This window comes from Psittacula echo, assembly GCF_963264785.1.
Source record: "Psittacula echo genome assembly, chromosome: 15".
Classification (NCBI taxonomy): domain Eukaryota; kingdom Metazoa; phylum Chordata; class Aves; order Psittaciformes; family Psittacidae; genus Psittacula; species Psittacula echo.
The window spans coordinates 4,594,530-4,616,364 of record NC_137751.1 but is presented as its reverse complement, the minus strand read 5'-3'; the positions used below and the strand labels follow the sequence as shown (position 1 = coordinate 4,616,364).

The following is a 21,835-nucleotide window of genomic DNA, read 5'->3' as shown; positions in this document are numbered from 1 at the left end:
TCCTTGCGCTGGTGGTTTCCCCAGCTGATATCCAACATGAGTCACTTCTGGTCGCAAGAAACCACGTTCATCATTAAAAAGGGAAAGCACTGAATCAGATTATCAGAGCCTTGCTCTGCTCTGATGTGCTTATATTTTGTATCAGGGCACCTGCATGGATTTGCAGATGGTGACTGCATGTTTAAGAGTATAAAAAGGGCAGGTCTTGACCTAATGGTACATTGCAGCCTAATCTGGACCTCTTGGAAGAACATTTTTAATTAACTTGTTCTGAAAAACAGTGTTTCACAAACATGATGGTTGTGAGCTCCCTTACATCCCAGTGCCTGGGACCACACTGAATTTAGCAGCAGATTAAACTGAATGCATCAGATTTACCACTGTGCTGAAGCCTCAAACGCAGCTGTCTCAGGGGATGCTCCCCCCTCTCCCACAGCTTCACAACCATACTATTTGTATTTAATAAAATTACCTAATTAACCATTCCCTGAGCAGGTGGAACCAGTGCAAACAGCTTACAGCTTTAGGTAAATACAGAAAGACGTCAACTTGCTCACACTTCCCTGAACAACCCTTTTCTAAAGCCAAACCCAAGGTAAATAAGCTTCTACACTGAGCTATTAGACTAGGTAGGCACAAGCACCTCCACTGATAAATGCTACTAGTTAAAATCAAGAGGTACCAAGACAAATCTCAGCTTCACATGAGACATCTGGGGCCCCAGATGCGTGTTTCAGATGTGAAAGTAAACGCAGGCACTGAAACCAGTGTATATCCATGAGAAACCTTCATTTTTTAGGATAAGGCCACTGGAGTGTATGCAGCAGGGCTAGAATTTAAGAGATGACTCCAGAAGTATGTATCATATGTAGTTCAATACAGTATCAGATATATACTGACTGCATGAAGAAAGTCTTGCTTACAGGCACTGACATTGAAGACATCCAAGAAAGCCCCTGGCTCTCCCTGCAACTCCAAGCATTCATCACTCAGGGAGGAGAGGAAAAAAAAGCAAACAAAAAACCAGACATTGTGTTGTAAAAATTCTATAAAAACAAAAATGTACAATCTATTTCTCTTCATTTGCATATTTTACCCACAGCTGTAGCTTTCTTTTTACATGTTGAACGGAACTGGAAGAAATCTAAAGGCCTGATATATTTTAAACAACTGATAAAAATTGCAAAGTATTAAACCCGTAAGAAAAGAAATTATAAAACTCTCTTTTGTAAGTGTTTAATGAAAGCAAGTGAAATGTATCATTAGGAACAATATGGTTTGATTTAAACACATCATCAGGTGATTCAGGCAGGACAACTTTTGTTTTTGTTATATTAGGCACATTTTTCCCTGTTTTTCCCAGACAGTTTTATACTACTCAATAGTATCATCCACATCCACTTGGAACTGCTGCAGGATTCTCAAAATGTGATTATGAATATTCATTATGGGTATTTGCTTCCTTTCTTTATAACTATCAGAAGGAAAAAAATAATTAATAATCAGTATTTCTTGTCTCTTAAAAAATCCATAATGATTGAGTTGTGAGGCAGCAACAGATTCGGTGTCAACTCAGGTCACAGTCCTTCAGGTCCATCTAGTGGGTAGAGATTATACGTAGCGGACACTGTTCCTAGACAGTCCCTTTAGGGCAAGGCGACTGACTCATGGGGCCGGTTACTGCTGGTAGAGTAAGTTACAGTGGTACACCTAAGTGAGGAACACTGGCCACTCCTGTGTCATCCTCGCAGCCTCATGTCTTTATACAGAGAGCAAAAAGACAGTCTACTGGGGAAAAGAAAGTGACTATGCTAGAGGCATGAGAGGTTATTTACAGTCTTCATCCCTGATGTGAAAAAAGAAAAAAGCCTTCTCTAACACAGGGAGATCTCAGCAGCGTGCTACATGCCTTAGCAAATCAGCCCATTGCATATCCTTGACCACTTAGCCATGGATTCACACTGAGGCAGTGAACAGGAAGTCCCACTGCTCCAGAAGAGCAATTTCAGAATGCTCACCTGCCCATCAGTTTGGCTCCCTGAAGGAGACTAAAGAACGTCTCATTTTGGCGGAGCAACTCCCGAATCCCAGAATCTGCTCATGCTGTTAGGAACTGCAGGAACAGTTGCTCCTCAGAGATCTCTCAGACACCCCTGCAGTCAGATTGCAAACTCCAATATGTTACTCAGATGTGGGAGCAAAATGGACCATGTGTTAAAGGTGTGCCCCAACTCTGGTAAGCCCCTTCCCATCACAGTCTCATTCAGGAACGAAGGAGGGCTTTAACTTTCAAGTATACTCGAGGAGGGGTTCAGAGCAGTATCTCTCTGCCTCCTTTCAGACTTTGATAAGTGGTACATTTTCCCTGAATTCTGGCATTCTCATTTGCTAAGAGGGCCACTCTGATCCTGAAGGCAATGGCTTCAGCATACTGCTGCTTGGTCTTCAGTTTTGAGTCTTTCAGGCACAATAATCACATTCTGATTCAAGCTGATCTGAAGCAACGTTCACTTTGCACTCACCTGGCTGAACAGAATTCAGATCATCTCTAACTACAGCAGTAGAGGCCATTCAAGAAAAAGGGATACATCACCGCACATTTCCCTCTCAGGGGAAGATTGGACCACCCTTAAAATTCCAGCCCCAGCAGGTAAGACCATCAGTTCAGAGGTCATCCCCCAGTGCAGTGCTCCTGTACACATTGCACATTGACGTTTAGGCACCACTCCCCTTTTGGACAAGCAAGGTCCTTGGGCAAGCATATTTCTTTCTGATAGAGCCGCTGCTTTTACACAACCTGCATTCAGTTATTACTGAAGCTTTTGGGTCCCTTTCTTTCATATCCTGATGTTGATGAAGGGAGGAAGAAAATAATTAGCATAAATTCCTCTGAATTCATACCTGACAAGACCATACTGCCTAATGATATATAAAATGCACCCCCAAATGCTTTTTTGTTCTTTATAATTCTTTGGAAAGGGAATAACCAGCATAGTTGAGCAGGAAGAAAGCCAATTTATTTCAGCATAGAAGGTCTGCAATTGATTCCATGTTCACTAGGAGTAATGCAGTTATGGTAAGACTCAATTGATCATTAACCCCCACCCTGAGTGCTGGGAGTCTGGGTTCCCAACATTGGCAAGAAGGACCTCCTAAGCCACTAATATTGAAATAATTGGAAGAAAAAAGCTTCATTAACAATTTCTTGTAAAGATGTGATCTTTGAGAAACATGTAAGCTCCTCGGTTCTTCATATTACCGCTGCTTTGTGAATGGAGGCTAGCCTTTGCTCTCCACACTAGAATGATGTACTGCTTAGAACACCACACTGGAGATAAGGTAAGAATAGATGATCCAGCTGATCAAATCAAAGAACATGAAAACAAACTTCTTGCACAAGGATGCTCTGAGACTGGAATCCTTTAACTGCTACGTGAATCACCAGAATTTGTTTTACAACCTGAAGTTTAGCAAGAATTAATGTCTTTTTTCTTGGGTAGTAGCCTTCAAAGCAAAAGCAGACATGACAGGATTCAAGTGTGGACCATTTCTGCATCAGCCCACCAGCTTATGGTTTGCCTATCTCACTTCAGCTGATAACAGATACTGCTGATGCCACCACTCCGAGTCATTTCCGTGTCAGGTTCCATCAATCAAGTTCCCCTGGAAGCAGATGATACCAATGCAGGGGCCTTCCATTCTCAGCTACCTTCTTCCATTTACTTCCTCTGGGTAAAAAAAAAAGTATTGTTCAGTTTACTCTAACATGCTACAATATGTGCATACATAACTGTAGGCAACCCGTGAGTTACTTCAAGATGTGCTTTTTCTTTGAAGTGCGCTTTTACTTTTACAAATTCTACATCAAGGTGGAAGGAAGGAAGGAAGGCAGGCAGGCTGCAGAGTGCTCATACACTGACGCTGAAGGAATTTTTCCTGAACGGAGTTAAGATGTTTGTTCCAATGTCCTATGGACAAAACTACTCTATCCCATGCACTCCAGCCTGAGCCAGTATTAAATATTCCAGAAACTTGTTGATTTGCTTGGATAGTTAATGGCAAGGCTGATAGCAGCAATGTTTTTCAGGGCCTAAAAGAGAGAAGGAAAAAACAAAGTCATGATTCTCCTCAATCCAAAATGAAAGAAAACCTTGCATGAAATTAAACAGAAATAGATAAATAACCATCCTGTTTCTAGCTGGTCCTCTCATGGTAGTGCAATAATTGTCATGTATCCAGGCAGTCCCAGCAAGGCAACTGCATTTCCAGCTACTGAAAGACCAGCCCCCATCCCCATTTCCACATTTTGGCAGTTGAGAGGTCAGTTTGGTAAACCAGATATATATACCTGATGACACCCAACAGCCAGTTTGTGGCACATCAGCTGATTATTAAAGGAGAACATTTGTGCGTAGTTCATTCATGTGTTTCAGAGGCCTTTCATGGTATTATAAAGTAGAGATAAATGTACTTTGACTTTACACAACTCCACTGGGCAGTCAGAAACCATTCATTATCTCTGCCTGCCAGAAAGATATCGCAAAACCACACATCACTGAGGTTGTGCAATCTTATTACCTGTGCTGTGCAGTGATGAAGATGATCTTCAGTATTTAAGGCAAGCAGATACTCCTGTAGACATCCAAGCTCCTGCAAGAAAGCATTCAATGAACACCAACACTTCTACTAAAGATATCATCCTACTAATTAACATTAAAATGCTAATCATTACAGTAGTCCCCATGAACCAAAGGTACCTGAACTACACATAAGACTCTCCCTGACTAGAACACAGTTTGTGACCACAGAAATCAGTTCATTACAGACTGTTTCTATGTAATGTGCAAAACCAACTCAAAGAAAACCACATTTAAATACCTTTAAATTAAATCAGCATTCCTCTCAGAAGAAAGAGTGGCTTTAAGGCTTGCTGCCTTAAGTGCATAAGAAGGAGTCGTGACTATTACATAAGGCCCCACAATGGATAGGGCGACAGTATGCCCCTCTATTAGAATTTGCTACCAGACTCCACAAGAGAAAGTTTTTAATGTGTCTGAAGCATTTAATGGTTCTAAAGCTCTGATGAACTTTGTGCCAAGATAAAGGAAAACTGCTTTAACACTGAACTACGTATCATTCTGGGCACTGGGGAGAGGAGGCATACAAACACAGGAACTGCATACAGTGACTCTGTTTTCTGTGACAAAGAAGAGTTCTGCAAGTGCACGAAGAAGAGGAAGAAGAATCCCAGGCTTGGCCGTGTCATGACACAAGTTGTTTTCCATATGGGTAAAAAGCTGCCAAAGTGGCTTCAACAAGGTAAGGTCACAGTCCCTGAAAAAAGGTAATTCAAATGAAGTAGTGAGTAACCATGACCTTATGCCTGTTTCTGGGAAGGAAAAGAAAACAACGCAAAACTGCAAACAAATTTAAGAGAACAAAACCACAGAGTTTTAACAGATGTATAAATGAAGGAAGAAACACAAGAATTATTCTAAAATTTGAATTCAGTCAAGTTTTTCAGCACAATTAATTTCATTCCGAACCAGTGAAGTGGAGAAAACCTCACATCTGTGAATATGTCTAAATGACTTCCGTAAAACTAAGTGGCCTCCTGAAATGAGGACTTTAAAATAACTATATACATCACTTTGTGAAATACTGTAGCTCCATTGAGATTATCCAGTACTGCACTACAGCACTAAGCAGGTGATGCCCTTGCATAGCACAGACAAAAACTGATCTATAGCTTTAAAAACAATTCCAACCCTGCCTCCTTCCTACTCCTGAGTTAAAGCCAACTAACTCAAATGTTACTTACTAGATGGATAGGATGACAAATATGGGGGGGCGGGAGGGAGGGAAAAGGGGAATCTCAATTTCAGAATGTATCATCAGATTAACACAAGCAAAATATTAAATAATACAAGCACAATGGAGACTTGGCCTTTCAGCAATTAAATCTGTTGTTCACGTGACAAAGACGACATTTGCTGATGAAAAACCTAAGGGAACTTGAAAAAACAAATCCATGATTAAAATCCCAAAGCCAGGTTTTCAGACTTGGACGTAGATCAGCGTATCTAAAGTCTGCAGAGAGCCAAATGGTTTTATGTCATTGTCCATTTTTATCACAGTATGTGAGTATACTTTTTGACTTCTCTTTATCAAAGCAAGCTAGTAGGATGCTGTTATTTTAATGGTTTTGCTTATTCTGAACTGAAAAGGTATAACCAGGTAAGTGTCAGTGTTCCAGCATTGTTGTCTGTGTTTCCAGTATTTCTATCGAGTTAATGTGACTGTGAACATTTGCAAAACACTTAAGAGCTCAACATTGTTTTGAATGTGTATTTTCATGAGGAATACCCATGCCATACATACGTAAGCATTGGTACACCTATCTCTTCTAAAACTCAATTGCAAGCTTAGTGGTACAACTAAAAACAGTAATTTAAAAGTTATTTACTTTATAGAGAAGCAGATCGTCATTTCACCAGTTTATTATTCCATCTTCACCTTAATCCTGAAGTACTACTAATACAAAGAAAGTAAATTTCTAGAAAATTAACTGAAATCTCTTCTTTGCCCTGTTTTAGGGTGACTTGTTTTACTTTAAAACAACATTTGAGTTCATTGGACTGGTTTCAAAATAATCCTTTATAATAAATACCTATCAGGCACTGTGAATTGTATGAGAAAGGCAAATTATCTACTTAAAATCATTGTTTTCTGCCCTCAAAATAGTATCAGCTTAGTCCCTTTTTCTTTTCGTGCTCTTTTCCTTTTACTGTGCATCACAGAACAGTCCACTCACCTCTGGGCACTGCACTATCTTCAAGAGCAAGTGGATAGCCTTCAAACGCTGGTGGCCGGTCTGACGGCATGCTACCCCAACCTGCCATTCCCAGATTTTGGCCAGTGGGAGGTGAGGAACTACCCTTTCCTCAGACAGCATCTGCTTTAGAATCTAAAACCCTGGACAAAGAAAATCAAGTAAAATTCAAACAGCTGTTACTTTTGTAGGGACCCATTCTGTTCATATAGTCAGTTCTCTCTTCTCCATATAATAAATACTGATCTGGCAAGCAAGAAATTCCAAACTGTAACACCAAACAAAAACCTGAGATAAGTCTGGATTACATCTCAAGATCACAAGTCTTTTCTTGGGCAAAAACCTAGATCAAAATGAGAAGGAAGCCTATCTGAAATTAAAGTCTGCCCAAGTAAGGCAAATTAAACATAGGTGTTTTAGTGTGAGGTGTCCCTGCCTGTGGCAGGGGGGTTGGAACTAGGTGATCCTTAAGGTCCTTTCCAACCCTAACTATTCTATGGTTCTACAGGTCCTCGCTATGCAGTAGACTTCTGCTGATGCAGTCATCCACCAGCCTCAATTTCATTACAAATATTTAAACTCTAACACAAACTAACAAACCCTTTCATGCTATGCCTAGAAATTGGATCCAGAACCAACTTCTTTTAATGGATAACCATTTTTAAAGATACAATTACAATTATTTGTGTTCCTGATTATGGCACCTTAGAGTTGTTACTTAGGTGTGTAATTACTGATATAATGAAACTCTGACTGCAATTACTAGACATTACTATAATTGTCTCCACATCTCTGAAGATCTGGTCTTTCTAACAAAGTCACAGCAAGTAAGAGACATTGGTCAAGAATCAACTTGAACAAAACTGAACACATTATTTCCAAAACACTGGAGAAAGCAAATTCTAAGTCAAGCCAAACTGCTTTGCTAAGAGAGCTCTTACATCTATTTCCAGCTACTGACAGCACTTGAAGTCAAAAGCTTCCTGCAATGTCATGGTGCTCAGTGGGTTAAAGCAACTTAAAGATGTCATCCTTCAGCTCACCAGCATTTGCTACTGTGTTATCAAAAACATGCTTAGGAGAGAACAGAGACTGAAGCTGTCAGTCAACTGAGGGATTTTTTTTCAGTTTTACTCTGTGGCAACAACTGGAGACAAGGCACGGGCACACACTCCTTGTCTGAGCACTTGTGCAGCAGAGAGAAGAGATAAGCCTATCTTTTGGGGTTTTTTAAATGTGCTTCCTGTGGAAAGTAAGACAAGGCAGGAACAATGTTAGTGAATGTTGTGCAGAACAAGGACTGTGTTGGAACAGAATCAAGATCGAAATTTGTTTCCAGTCACTGAGTGCATGCTTTGACCGAAGGGTGTTAAAAAAAGGTCAAGCAGCAGAACAGCAGATAAGCCTACTTCCAAGAAACAAATGCAAGAGCAGCACGTCAGAGCAAACAGGCTGGGACAAGAAAAGGATTGTCTTTCCTTCCCACATATCTCATGAACATCCACATATAAGTGTCATTAGTTTCTCTTGAGAGTCCAAAACACCATCAATATCCTACGCATCTGCACTGTGAAACACCGCATATTCACCTGGAAGCTCAAAATCATTCCACTTCTGTGGAGACCCACTGAAGCTGTGTCAATCCTGCTGGAAATCACTGCTGCTGGACATGAGCAACTCATCACAGCCCTCTTCTGTATTACACTGAGAGTCAAATTTGATTGAGAGGTAGATAGCACCAGGAATGTGAACTTTATCCTGAGAAATAAACACATGATCTTTGCATCCTGCAATACTATATTACCAAAGAGCTACTTCACTTTCACCACATAAACAACAAATACTACAGCATATCCATAGGGAAAAAAAACCCCAAACCAACAAAAAAAACCCCCAACCCTCTTTAATATTTTTATCTGGGGCTAATTTAACAAATGTAAAGCATGGCCTATTGTTTGCGTTAGCTGTTAAGCATGTAAAATTAATTGCTAGGGTTTTATTAGAAGTGGTAATTGTTGCTGATACTGATCTCCACTGCCACAACCTAAAGGTTTATATGCATTTTAAACAATAAAAATCAGAAGAGTCAGAGCTGCAGATAAATTAAAAATCCCGAGACTGCCCACAGGCAACAATTACGTACTAAACTTTATGAGAAAAAGGCTTTCAAACAATATCAAGAGAAGAAAATAAGAATTGTTTGTGTCAGGATAAGATAGCCTAAAATGAGAAATACAAGAAAAACAAGACTCCACTCCCAGCTTTCATCTAACAGCACAAGGAAGTAACAGGCAAACGGAAATGAACCTTTGGATGAAAGGGTAGAAATATTTGTTCATTAAGGCCCTGAGACCATTTAAGAATATGATCTGTTTCAAACACACACATAGCAAAACCATTGAAGTTATGCACTTTTCACATGATTGAACTAGATTACATAAAAGTACCTTACTGAACATATTTCTTTACAGGGCAAGGCCTCACTCATCCAGCAGCAGCCCTTCCAAAAGCAAGACTGAACAGATATTTCACAGGTGCTTCAAGCACAAAGTCCCACAGGTAAATACATAGACCACTGACGTTTCTGCTCCAACCACCTTGATGTTTTAGAACTCTTCAAGCCATGCAAATGCACTGTACTACACTACAAGTCTAACTTACCTCAAAATTGGTATTGTTGTGATAAGGATGTTTAGATTCATGCATCTGCACTGCCATTCCGGGTTCTTCCATGAACTGGCAAGCTGTCAGTGCCATTGTCCCTAGCATGCTCTCACTGCACCCATGCAGTACCTTCTGTAGAATCTGGGAAGAAGCAACATGTCATGTAAATACAATTTGCTATCAAAACTATTACAAACTGATGACTGACAGGAGTCACTTCTAGCCACACAACATTTTGGAAGAGCAAGAAACAAGACATCACAAACGATGTCTACAAGTGTTATTTGCGTAACTGCAGAAGATTTTACTCTGCCCTCTGTTCCAGATCTTTCAGTTCTTATCTGATGAAAACGTGACAGCTATTAGCTCCATCTCTTTCCACAAATGCTAGGAACAAGGATTATCCGTAAAGTAGTTAACAGTAAACTGAAGCTGTAAACAAGGAAGATAAACAACTAAATACTAGAAGACACCTTTACCTTCTATTACGTACAGGTTTTGATTTGAATAGACTATGTTCTGGTTTAGCTTTCAAAATATACAACTTCACATGCAAGAAAGAATGATTAAGCATCAGTTAGTGGCTGCAGTGTTTGAAAGCACTAGATGCAAGAGCTGTGTCTTTAAAAATACAAATAGATGCCATTTAGTCTATCAGGACACTAAATGATAATTAAGAACAACCTGAATCTCCACTTTCTCTTATTTCTCAGAGCTTTTGTGTGCTTTTGAATTAGGATTCCTGCTGCTCAAGGCCCTTTATTATCGTAACCTATGACATCTCTTCACCTGCAGTTTTCTAGCTGGTGAACAGCTTCCCATAGAATGGCTTTTCAGGGGACAGTGCCAAAGGGAATCAGGAAACATCCTCCATGGCAAATGCACATAGAAGAAAACAAACTTCTTGACCATATACTGTTTCCTGTAAACCCTATCCCATTCTTGCTCTCTCATACACCCCCCCTTTTTTATTGACATTGCAAATGTGACTCTCAGCATCATTAAACTTTCTGTTTGGGAAATCAAGAACATTAATCTCAAAACTGCGTGAAGAGAATATGCCCATTTGATTCCTTCCCAGCCCATCAACAGAAAATTAGGGTATTATCATCACTATTACTCACACCTGCAGTTTACAAATACAAAGGTTAATAAAGCCATTTCGTTCCCTGGGAACAAGTCTAGATAGACTGGAAAGACAGACCAATCACAGTCTCCCAGCTGTGGGAGATAATCTACTTGAAGAAATGGTGTCCCTCTGATTAACAGCAGTCCTGTAGGCCACAAACACACCCATCAGATTTCACATATGATCTGATAAATACATTTCAGGGGAGTAACTTTGGAGGACAGGGAAAATGTGCCTCAACTGTAGAAGTCCACTTAGTTACTAAATTCACTAAGAACCACCACTGCCTTCTCCTGGTGCATAAAAGCCATTTGGAGAACAGGTTCTAGGCCTAGAAACAAGCAGCTGAAAGGGTGGTAAATGCAGAGAAAGCCCAGACTTTCACCCAGTTACCTATCCATCCCTGCCTGGCACCACAGCCTTGGATCACCAGGCACCCAACAGAAGCAGCCTCAGACCTCCCCAAACCTCCTTCAGGCCACTATTACCTATTACCCACTGGTGAACTTCCACTCGCAGCAATGCCCCTCATGAAACCACAGGCACTATCTGCACTCACATCAAGGCCTGGGTCCAGCTCAGGACCCTGACCAGCATCATCTGCAGCTATATCCCCTGCAGCAAGTTCCACAAGTTGAATTACTCAGCAAACAAAGGCTGGCTTTTAGCAGCTCTGAAGTAGTCCCCACCACACAGTACGTGATTTGGTACACCAAGTGTGGGATTTACTTTTGTATCAGCCACCATTTTACGTATTTGAATGATTTCCTGTTGCCACCTAACCTCGTGCCAATTTTTGTGCTCAGACTCAGTGCGCAAAAGGCACCAGCACCTTCAGCTGCGCACCTGCACCTTCAGAAGCTCTTTGAAACTCCACCTCTTTCCCAAGGGAGAGTAGCTCCCTGAGAGTAGGTCCTAAGTAGAATAGCTACGACTGACAGGAAAAGAGCTTTTGGCATTCACCTTGAACTACTGAATGCATCTGCCTGACTCAAACGACCGCAAGAACCCAGCATCTGTCTCAAGCCCTTTGATACTTTGTGAAGTGCAGTGAAGCATAGGGGAAAAAGCAGGAGAACAGAACTCAGCCTTGACTTCCATCAGGTCAGGCAACAGGAGATGGATGCAAAATTAAATTAAGATCACCTGCAGAGATGTGAGGAAACGTTTATTAGATAAAACTCCACAGCTTCACTCTGATAGCCCATAAAAAGCAGGACAACAAGGAATTCTGACCATCTGTGACTGTACATATGTCTTATCCACGAGTGACTCTCACTAGAGGCACTACTTGCCTGCAGAAGAGATCAAAGCTGGACCCTAAGCTGCTGCAAATTAACCATATTGGAATAGCAGGTTCTGCCTGTGCATCTATTTGCAGAGGAGTTAACAAACAACACTGACATCTACAAAATCTGTGCTCAAAACTGTTTAGGAACATTTCAAACCCAAGTAACTTCGTGTATGAAGCAGCACCTGATACAATCCTGAAGTGCATCAGTTCTCTTTAAACTTGTTAGCTTGTGTGTGGATAGTTCAGCTACAAAAACCCAAAGCATTGCCTGTGCTGGGAGGGATTACTGCAAGACAACAGATGATGTCAGTGTAAAACAAGTGTCAGACTCATTTCACACAGTTCAGCATTCTGCAAGAGGAAAAACAGCTCAAGGGACAAGGCTGCTCATGTGGAAAAGAAAAGTTCTTGTTGCACAAACTCACAGCCACTGAAGTGAGGACATGACTTAAACAGAGATTTAAACAACTAAATCTCCCTGCCTGGGAGCAGGAGAGGCTGATCATGATAAATTACTTTCATAAAGGCAGATCATCCTGCTCTTTCATATCAAGTCTTCAGCATTTATATTAATTATAGTAAATAACTGCACCTACAGGACCGTTTTACAATTCAAGTGTTTGTATAAACATGCTGCGGGTCAATGCGCATATTCCACGGGAGATTCACCACCCAGACACAGTCATTCCTCCTCCAGCTAATGAAGGACAGCCAGCAGCTCGGGCTCCTCAGGATATACGTACAGACCTATCTCCTGCCATTGCCCCACTCAAGAGAGCTGAGGACTTACATGAAGTCATCGCTGGAAGCCCTTTCATCTCTACCTACTCTGGTTACAGAAGCATGAAACCAGAAATGTAGATTACAGCTAGGCTCATCAGCCATGCAGCACAGGAATAGAGGGGCCAGGAATGAGAACTACATCATTTAAAGCTTCAAAATTAACCCAAAGTCCTAGACATGACTAGAGCAGTGCAGCTCAGTGCCATCAGTAACACAGAAAGGACGATCCATGGCTTTAGGGCCTCCTGTCTCACCAGCTGACCACAGAGCATATACAAAAGGGCCAGGACACTTCCATGCACAAGAGTGTACTTCTAGTCCCTCAACACCTCCACTCTCGGGATTTCACCATTTGCAGAGGCAAGAGGGCAGCATCCAGCTGTCATGGCAGAACAACCGTTTGTCATCAGATCAGAAACGGCAGCTCATCACTGCAGATGAGTGTCTTTGCCTGGCAGCACTAGTCACTGACCGCTGGTGGTGAGTACACACAGGGAGGAGAGGAGAAAGGACCACAGCACAGCCACACAGGGAGAGATTGAGCCCTTCTCTCTCCAATCGGTTCATCTTCTCGTGCAAGCTGCAGTGCACCAGGACCATACAAGCTCAGGGGCAGGAGCTCTCACACAGCAGCCTGCCTTGCCCCACGTCACTGGAGCTACTCTCCTTACAGAGCTTGTTACAAGCAGTGGGGAGGATTTTATCTCCTTTCCCCTCCCTAAGGTCAGGAACAGAGATCCTGTGCTCTCCTCCTGAGCACGCAGCCTCCTGTGATCCAAGGCCTGGAGTTTCAGGAAAAAAGCTGTGAAAAGTCCACAGTGTAGAGCCATGCAAGACAAGGATGGTGCAGTTACAGACAGAGGTGGGTTTCTTGAAGAAGGGGTGGAGAGCAGCTCAAGGATGCACAGGGAAAGACCCCACCACAGAAAGATTGCTAAGGGAGAAATAGTCCCCAGGTGGCAACACAGACATCCCAGGTCCCTCCTAGGCACACCCTTCCCATCCCAACTGCCAACTGCTCAGCCAGCAAAAAGGGTGGGGAACAAAGGAAGGCTTAGCCTAGTACCTATGGGTATTCTCACTCCTTCCTGTGTGCTAACCAGATAAAGGAGTCTGATGTATTCTGTTGGCAGACTGCACACAGAAAATGAAACATGAACAGACCCACACAGGAAGGCAGACAGCAACACCCTGGCATAAAGCAGGATTATGGTTGTCTTTGCCAGGCTCGGCACAGGTCAGATCAAGCTCCCACAGGCAGATCCAGTAACAAGATTTGTGTTTAGACACTGGACTGTGAATCACAGCAACAGAGATGGATATTCAGATCTGAATAGTGGAAGTCATTTTCCTTTTGACTGCCAATAAAAGGTTACCACTGCAGTATTTGCTCAGTGAACAAGTCCCAGTTAGCCAGGAAGTATATCCAACACACCTCCAAGTACAGACTTGTCTGGGGACAGGTTCTCCAATAGCTCCTATTTTACTCTCCCTTTAACTAGATCCAATCAATTCAAATCCAGCAAGTGTATTTTAATCAATTGAACTGATCATTGACACAGACCCGATAGCTCCACACTCGTTGTAACAGTGGTACCTTTGCTTCCTTCGTATGCCTCATGATATTGCCAAGATCTTCAACGTCAAGGACAGAACTTGCCCCTCCAGCTTCCTCAGTAGCAGCCTCCTCCTCACTACTGCTTTCAAACTACTCCTCTGCCTGTGTAAGAGATCAGAATAAAATCCAAGTGAGAAATGTATCTGAATGTTAAACATTAGATCTTCATCTACGCTAACGAGTGAAATCAGCTCTCACACTCGGCAAAGATACTGAAAAACAAGGAACAGTCTACCAATAACCTGTATAATGTGTACAAGATGCATTTAAACCTGGGGCTTTCTTTGGTGTGTATTTAAGAGTTCAGTAGCACAGACTGCCTGAAGCTCAGCCCAGCTTTCTTGCCTCCAGATTTCTCCCTTTCCCTCATGTGCCCATCTGATCCCATGACAGGCAATCAGAGAAGTCAGACTCCCACTGTGTACTGTGATCATCTGGAAGCCTAAACCCCTTCAATTCCTTCAAGTGCCCCTTGGTGTCTGATGAACAGGGAGTGAGAGATCTGCTTTCCAAGTCAAACTCTTCACAGAGCAGAAACATTGTCTTGCTTTTTGTACACAGGCAAGGTACAGCAGAAGAGCACTGATGGAACAGCAATGTTTATTGTTCTTGTTCCTGCAGCAGGCAGCACCCTCAAACCCACTCAGACAGAAGAGATCTTGTTTTCCTACAAAATTCAACATGGCCGTCACAGTCATTTCCAACTCACAGCAAACGCCTTGCCGGCAGGATTAGAATGCCACAGCAGCTCTGGGTCTTGCATTATAGAGCAAGAGAGAGGATTTCTTATTCAAGCTTGCAATCAACAAACACTCCAGAAGACACACAAATGATTACAGACACACATTCAGAGCAAACACAGGACTTGCTCAGATAACACTCCCCCAACTGCCTTTGGAAAAACCTTGGGATGCAGGCAAAGCACCTAAATTTCCCCAGGTTGAAATGGAAGCGGGTTAACTGCTCACAGAGAACTACATGTGAAATGAACTTGGCCATGAGACAAAGCAAAGGCTCTGAAGAGAACCCAGACTGGCTCCCTGGAGCATGTATCACAACACATACCTCCCCCTACTCAAGAAGAAGACTCCCTCATCATACACATGCCATCGAGCCTACGTCCATCAGCCATCACTAATTCTTTGGTCCTTTTTGGGTGGCTTATTCTACTTGCTATCTGCCATGGGATCTCATCCCTCTTCCCCCTCTGCTCCAGAAAAAAGAGGTATCAAGCTCCCACAGCACCCCTCTGGGCTGCAGGAGAAAGGAGAGAAGTCAAACAGTGCTACAAGGGGTACTAAACCGGAAATAAGGTCCCATGGATTTGGGCTTTACCTCAATATTCTCGTATTCCGATACCCCATGTTCATGATCTGAACTCTCCCTGTTCTGCTTCCCTGGAGATTTGCACTTCCTTTTCTTTCACTTCCCACTGCAGGGCTTCTTTTCCCCTCTGCAGAGGGCCTGAAGCCAACTGAGGAACTTGGCTTTCCAGGCTTCAAAGTCGGCCTCAATGGTGCTATGCTTGCTCTGGGCCACGTTACAGTCCCCCTCAGCACAAGGGCATGATCCGGCTGGCACTGAGCATCCACAGCCACCTGTCAATATTTCTTCCAACCTGGGATAAGATCAAAGTTAGAGGGATATTAAATGAAGGCCAAGTTAAACAAAGCAGGCAACTGAGAAAGCAAGCACCAGGCCTGGAAAGAGGGCTGCACAGGACTGCAGGACAGGGACTTCTGGACTCTCCCTCACCTGCTGGCTCAGAGCACACACAGTCTGAACACCACCACACCTGGATTAGACATTACAAAAAAAAAATGCTTCCCTGTGAGGGTGCTGAGGCGCTGGCACAGGGTGCCCAGAGAAGCTGTGGCTGCCCCATCCCTGGCAGTGTTCAAGGCCAGGTTGGACACAGGGGCTTGGAGCAAGCTGCTCTAGAAGAAGGTATCTCTGCCCATGGCAGGGCATTGGAACTTGAAGAGCTTTAAGGTCACTTCCAACCCAAGGCATTCTATGATTGAAAACACCTCTGCTATCAAACCCATGTGATGAGGTCAAAACGGCCACATGCCTAACACATTTCCTGTGGCTCCAGTTACGCAAACGTAACAACCAGGTGACAAGTCATGACATTTTTCTGACCAAGATGAAACTCATTACAAGGCTCAGATACTGCCGTATGCACACTTCTACGGGCAACCTGTGCTAGTGTCTCACCAAAATCACATGGAAGAGTTTTTTCCCTAATGGCCATTCTCAGGCTCCCATCTGTCAGGTTAAAGCCATTCCCCCTTGTCCTGTTCCTACAGCCCCTTATCCAAAGCCCCTCTCCAGGTTTCTCATCAGATCCTTTAGGCACTGGGAGCTGCTCTAATGTCTCTGCAGAGCCTTCTCTTCTCCAGGCTGAACCAGACCAGCTCTCCCAGCCTGGCTCCAGAGCAGAGCTGCTCCAGCCCAGGCAGCATCTCTGTGGCTCTATCCAACAGCTCCACATCCCACGTGTTGCTGCCCCAGAGCTGGATGCAACAGAGGCAGGGTCTCACCAAAACAGAGTAGAGGAAGAGAGCCACCTCCCTCAACCTGCTGGCCACACTCTTTTTGGTGCAGCCCAGAATGCCATTGGCTTTCTGGGCCAATTCTCACACAAACTACCAGTATCGGGCAGGTATGTAGCATTTAAGATAGCTCAGTCTTTCAGAGGAGCAGAAGTCAAAGAAAGGTGCACAGGAGATACTTACTGTGTTGTAATGATCAACATATGCAGAGTTTCCCAAGCCAAACATAGCATATCTCAGGCCCTTCAGATAGGCTTTCCCAAAGTGAAAGTCATTCGCAGCCTCTGCTAACCACCTACAAAACCAGGCTGCACTCTCGGTTGGCTGCCCATCTGTGTATGTAGCCACCAAGAATACACAGATGTTCCTGCTGGTTGTCTAAGAACAGAAACAGAACACAAGAGAAAAGATCGCTCCATTTTTCTGAGCACTTCAGAAAGAGAGCTGGAACATGTGGGCATGTGAAAGAAGTCAAAAAGATGAGATTTTTGCTGACTGGCTGAATAGTTTTTGGTGTAGGATGCTGCAGGTGATAACCCCAACAGTAGTGGATGGCCATCCTCCCTGCAAAGCCATCTTAAATTAACCAAAAGCGAACAAGTTCTCTTTCTCCTGATTAACGGAGTGGTAAAACAGAACGGGACACCTACCTTCCCCATCCCAATCAACAGCTTTTGGAACAGACTCTTGCAGCAATAACGTTCCCCATAGGTTAAAAAAGCAACTATCAATATTGACAGAAGAAAAATCCATCAAGGATTCCCCAGCAGAAATACTGCTCACAAGAAGTTTCTAAAGTCTAAAAGCTGCAGAAGAATCACCATCTACTTACTCCAGTTTTGAACCCTTCCCAGGTAGACACTGTCATAGACAGGAGTCCTGGTGCACACACTGTCCATTACTCACAGCTGAGTTACAGAACTGGCTTGTACAAAGCCACGCTCGGCATCACACATCCTACATGAGCCTTTCCTCAGCACTTTCAGCATTTAGCTATTTGTTGCCAAGGGTTAATGGACTGCACTTGCTTCCATGGAAGGAAAATAAATTTCAACACACAGCTTTGGGGATTTCCAGGATAACTGGAGAGAAATACAAGACAACAGCCTTCACAACCCCAGGAAAAGCTTGGATTTATTATTCCCATTTACAATATACCTACCTCCTCTAATAAACAATCATCTGGATCATAGTCTCCCATGCTAATGACTTCCACTGGCACATTAAGGGAAATAACTGCCTCAGCAAGAGCTCTGGCAAATCTCTGAAAAAAGAAACATAGACAGTGACCAAGTGCTACAAGCCAAGTACTTGAAAGGTCAAACAAGCCCTGCTGTGCCAAGAGACAAGACTTCTCCCAGCACAGTGAGAATATACTGGCTGGAAGAAGAGAATCACATGAATTTTATGATTAGTAATTTTATATTTACACACACAAATGAAATTTCTTTTTGAAAAAGCACCTGAAAGAGCCCTTCTCTCTAAGGAGACCAGCTAGCAAATTAAGAGTATATTCAAAGCCAAGCTGGATGGGGCTTGGAGCAACTTGCTCTAGTGGAAGGTGTCCCTGCCTGCAGCAGGGGGTTAGAACTGGATGAGCTTTAAGGTCCATTTCAACACAAACCAAGCTGGGGTTCTATAATATTGGAAGAGTAAACTTTAAGCTTCATAATAATGTCTCTACTGCATACCCCACACGAAGGCAGTAGTAAAGCTCTTATTTAAATATACTTTTCACTTATCTTTCCTGTTGGGCAACAACTTCTCATGACTTAAGGAACTCTGATTTTTACACACTGGAGTGTTTCTAAGGCAAGCAACATACTTGAATCTCAACATTTCAACTCAACGTCATGCACATGAGAAAAAGTAACTCATATCTTTGCCGTGCCAGTCTGAGACCCATAGAAAATCTTTACCCCAGCAACATAGACCTCCTTTCTCTGCAGGGTGGCACATGCATTGACTAGCTTGTCTTCTATCCCTTCAGAAGAAGCGGGATTCCCAGTGGGTTTTTCACCCTGTGAAACAAGCACTGTGTCACGTTCCATCCCTTTTCAAAGCAATGGTAACCCCATTTTTCCCAAAAGCATTGAAAATTCCAGTCCTGTGACTGGACGCTCCGCACCATGCAAATGGAACAAAGTATTTGAGTCTCTTACCCTACGGAAACACATAAGTAGCTTCCTCCGAACTAGGCCACGCTACAACACGCTCATCTTGCACACCCCTGTGCTTCAGGCTCCAGCTGAAGCCAAGAACTTCCCAACTCAGGCAGCAGAACTTCACTCACCTGAATGAGAAGAATTTAAATTCCCGAGTGGCCTAATCCCACTCTGGTCCCAAAATCAGCCCAACCTTATCATTAACATCACAGGAAAAATGAGAACATCACGCGGAAGCAGAGTGATTTGCCTGAAGTGACAGAGCAACCCAGGCTGTACCCCTCAGTACCCCTACTTACTCCCTCAGTAACAAATGGGAAGTGTTCAGCTGAGTTCTGCTGTAACATCAGAGCAAAGAGGGTGTTCAGTTACCCACAAACATAAGACGACCCAGACCGAGGATTACAACCATCAGACACACTGAACTACAGTTGCCATGTGCAACAACCCAGATGGGCCCACACTGAAGCAGCACATTTCACTGCACCAGGGGCTGCCTTTCCCCAGCAACTGCTCGCTTCCACACACAGATTTATTGGGCTCTTCTCAAAGCACTTACATGCTCTGTTACCTTCTTTTGGGGTTTGGAGGTGGAGAACTGAATGACAATCCAAATGCTGATCCCAAAAGCAACTGCAGAATAGACGTAAAGCCTGTACAGCCATAAGGATGCCAGGCAAGTAGAAAAGAAGCTCCAGGTGTCTGTTGAGACATCTAAATCTAAAACAGATCACAGATTTAGCAAGAGCAGATTCCAACAGCATGAACTGAGAATGAACACAACAAACCCAGCCATCCCACACCTGCAGGCTCAGGTCATCAGCCTGAGGCCAGGCTCTGCAAAACACAGCCTTTGGCTACAAACAAGACACTGCGAGGAGCCTTCACCTCCTCAGAGGTGTACCAGCCCAGCTCCACCTCTGTTTAGACTGTCCTGTGGAATCTCTGGGTTTTCCTTAGAGAGCACCAGCTCTGTTACAGGCAAAGGCAGAAAACACATGAGCTGTGCAAGCATCTGAAAGGAAACAGTCCCTGTGAAACATCCAGGGTATTGTACTGGCCTTAGTTTTGCACAGATCCAACACGTGCAGATTTCTCGAGCTACAAAGCTCCATGGGAAGGGGGAAATCACTCCAAGTGTTTGCTGCTGAGCACAACCTTTGCTCGTACACATGAGGTGCCACACCGCTTACAAGAGCTTTGACCCAGTTTCCAGGCCAGGCCAAAACCTCGATTCAGGCCACAACCCTGACGGGAAGCCCCTCACCAGCAACACCGAACCTCCCAAAGGCCAGAGCTGGGAGCGCTGCGGCTCTGCGGCAGCCCCAGCGAACCCCTCGACAGGCGCTCCAGGAACCTGCAGCACCCCGGGAACCCCGCTCCCCCCCGTGCAACCCCTGCAATTCCCCATGGAACACCCCCACCTCCCCCGTGCCTGACCGCCGCTGGAGCTGCCTCCCCGCCCCTCACCCCTGTGCCTGCCCTACCCCTGCCCCTCTGCACGCACCATTGACTCCTGCTCTGAGCTCGCCCAATCCAGGGAACCACGGCAGATCCTCACACAAACCTCTCGTCCCCTTGCCCCGAAACCACCTCACAGGTATCACCCCACACCCGGCCAGTACCCACCAGAACACCCTCCCCGCTGCAGTTACCTTCCACGCATCCCCGAGCTCCTGCACGGCCAACCCCGGCTCGGCCATTCCCGCACACACACGGCCCCGCTCCCTCCCGGGCACTGCCCGGCCCTCGCACGGACACCCGCTTCCCTCCGCTCCGGCTGCAGCGCAACACCAGCTACCGCGGCCCTCACCGCCGGGCAGCTCCCCCTCAGCCCAGCAGACGCCGTTTCCCGCCGCCTCCCCCCGCCGCGCGCTCTTTCCCTCCGGATGGAGCTTGCAGAGCGACAGGGAGGCGGGGAATGCGTAGGGGCAGCCGCAGAGGGGCCATGGCCAGGCGGATTCAGCCAATGACAGCACAGCGCGGGGCGGCCCAGCCAATGACAGCACAGCGCTGGGCGGCCCCGGCCAATGGACAAACAGCGCTGGGCGGCCCCGGCCAATGGACAAACAGCGCGGGGCAGCACGGAGCGCAGCTGTCTGCCCGTGTGGCAGCAGCGGCCGCCTCCATTTTAACCCGCACGCATGGGATCCGCCTCCGTGATGGGGCCGTGGTGCGAGCGCGGCGGGGCGGGAAGCGCTTCGAGATCGCCGCTACCGCAGCAAAGTCCTGGGAAGGCGCAGCGTAGTGTGAGTGACGGCCGGCGCTTTCAGGGCCGGGTACGGCTCCGGTCTGTGGTGGGAGGCCCGTGGGGGATCCGGTGTGAAGACGTGGCTGTGGCGGGGGCAGCCCCCTGTGGGAGCGGTTGTGGAGCCGAGGAGCTGGCATGGCCCGAGCCGGGAGACGGTGGGAGGTGGGGCCGGAATGACGGGGCCAGGCCCCGCCTCTGCTGCCGGCAAGAAACCGTAATGGGAGGCAGCGCCCGAGGTGGAAAGGGGTGAATCAAATTTTTCCTACCGGAACAGTTCCACAACCAAGGCTGGATGAATGGCTGTGCTCTCTGCACTTGTTATAGTCTGGGTTTGTTAGTGTTGTTATACTGTTGTTCTAGTTGTACTGTTGTTGATCTGTTGTTGTTACTCTCCTACCACAGTTGCCATATGGGGTTTTTTTACTATCATTTTAGTGTTGTTTTACTGTGAATATGCAATCTTCCCTCGCTCACCTTCCCACTTTTTATGTCCCCCACTTCAAATAAACAGTCTGTGTTCACGTCTGCCTTCCCCGTGTTT

The 21,835-nt window shown here is 44.8% G+C and overlaps 1 pseudogene across 1 annotated transcript; it reads right to left on the bottom strand.

Annotated features, from left to right (window-relative positions):
- Positions 1–8,470: 8,470 nt before the first annotated feature.
- Positions 8,471–20,746, bottom strand: LOC308227582 (S-adenosyl-L-methionine-dependent tRNA 4-demethylwyosine synthase TYW1-like; annotated as a pseudogene). Its single transcript has 9 exons — positions 20,551–20,746; positions 19,603–19,763; positions 18,759–18,899; positions 18,041–18,142; positions 17,062–17,256; positions 15,656–15,938; positions 14,300–14,422; positions 9,494–9,637; positions 8,471–8,590 (listed from the first exon to the last, which is right to left on the bottom strand). The product of its transcript is annotated as an S-adenosyl-L-methionine-dependent tRNA 4-demethylwyosine synthase TYW1-like (transcript).
- Between the last annotated feature and the right edge of the window lie 1,089 nt (positions 20,747–21,835).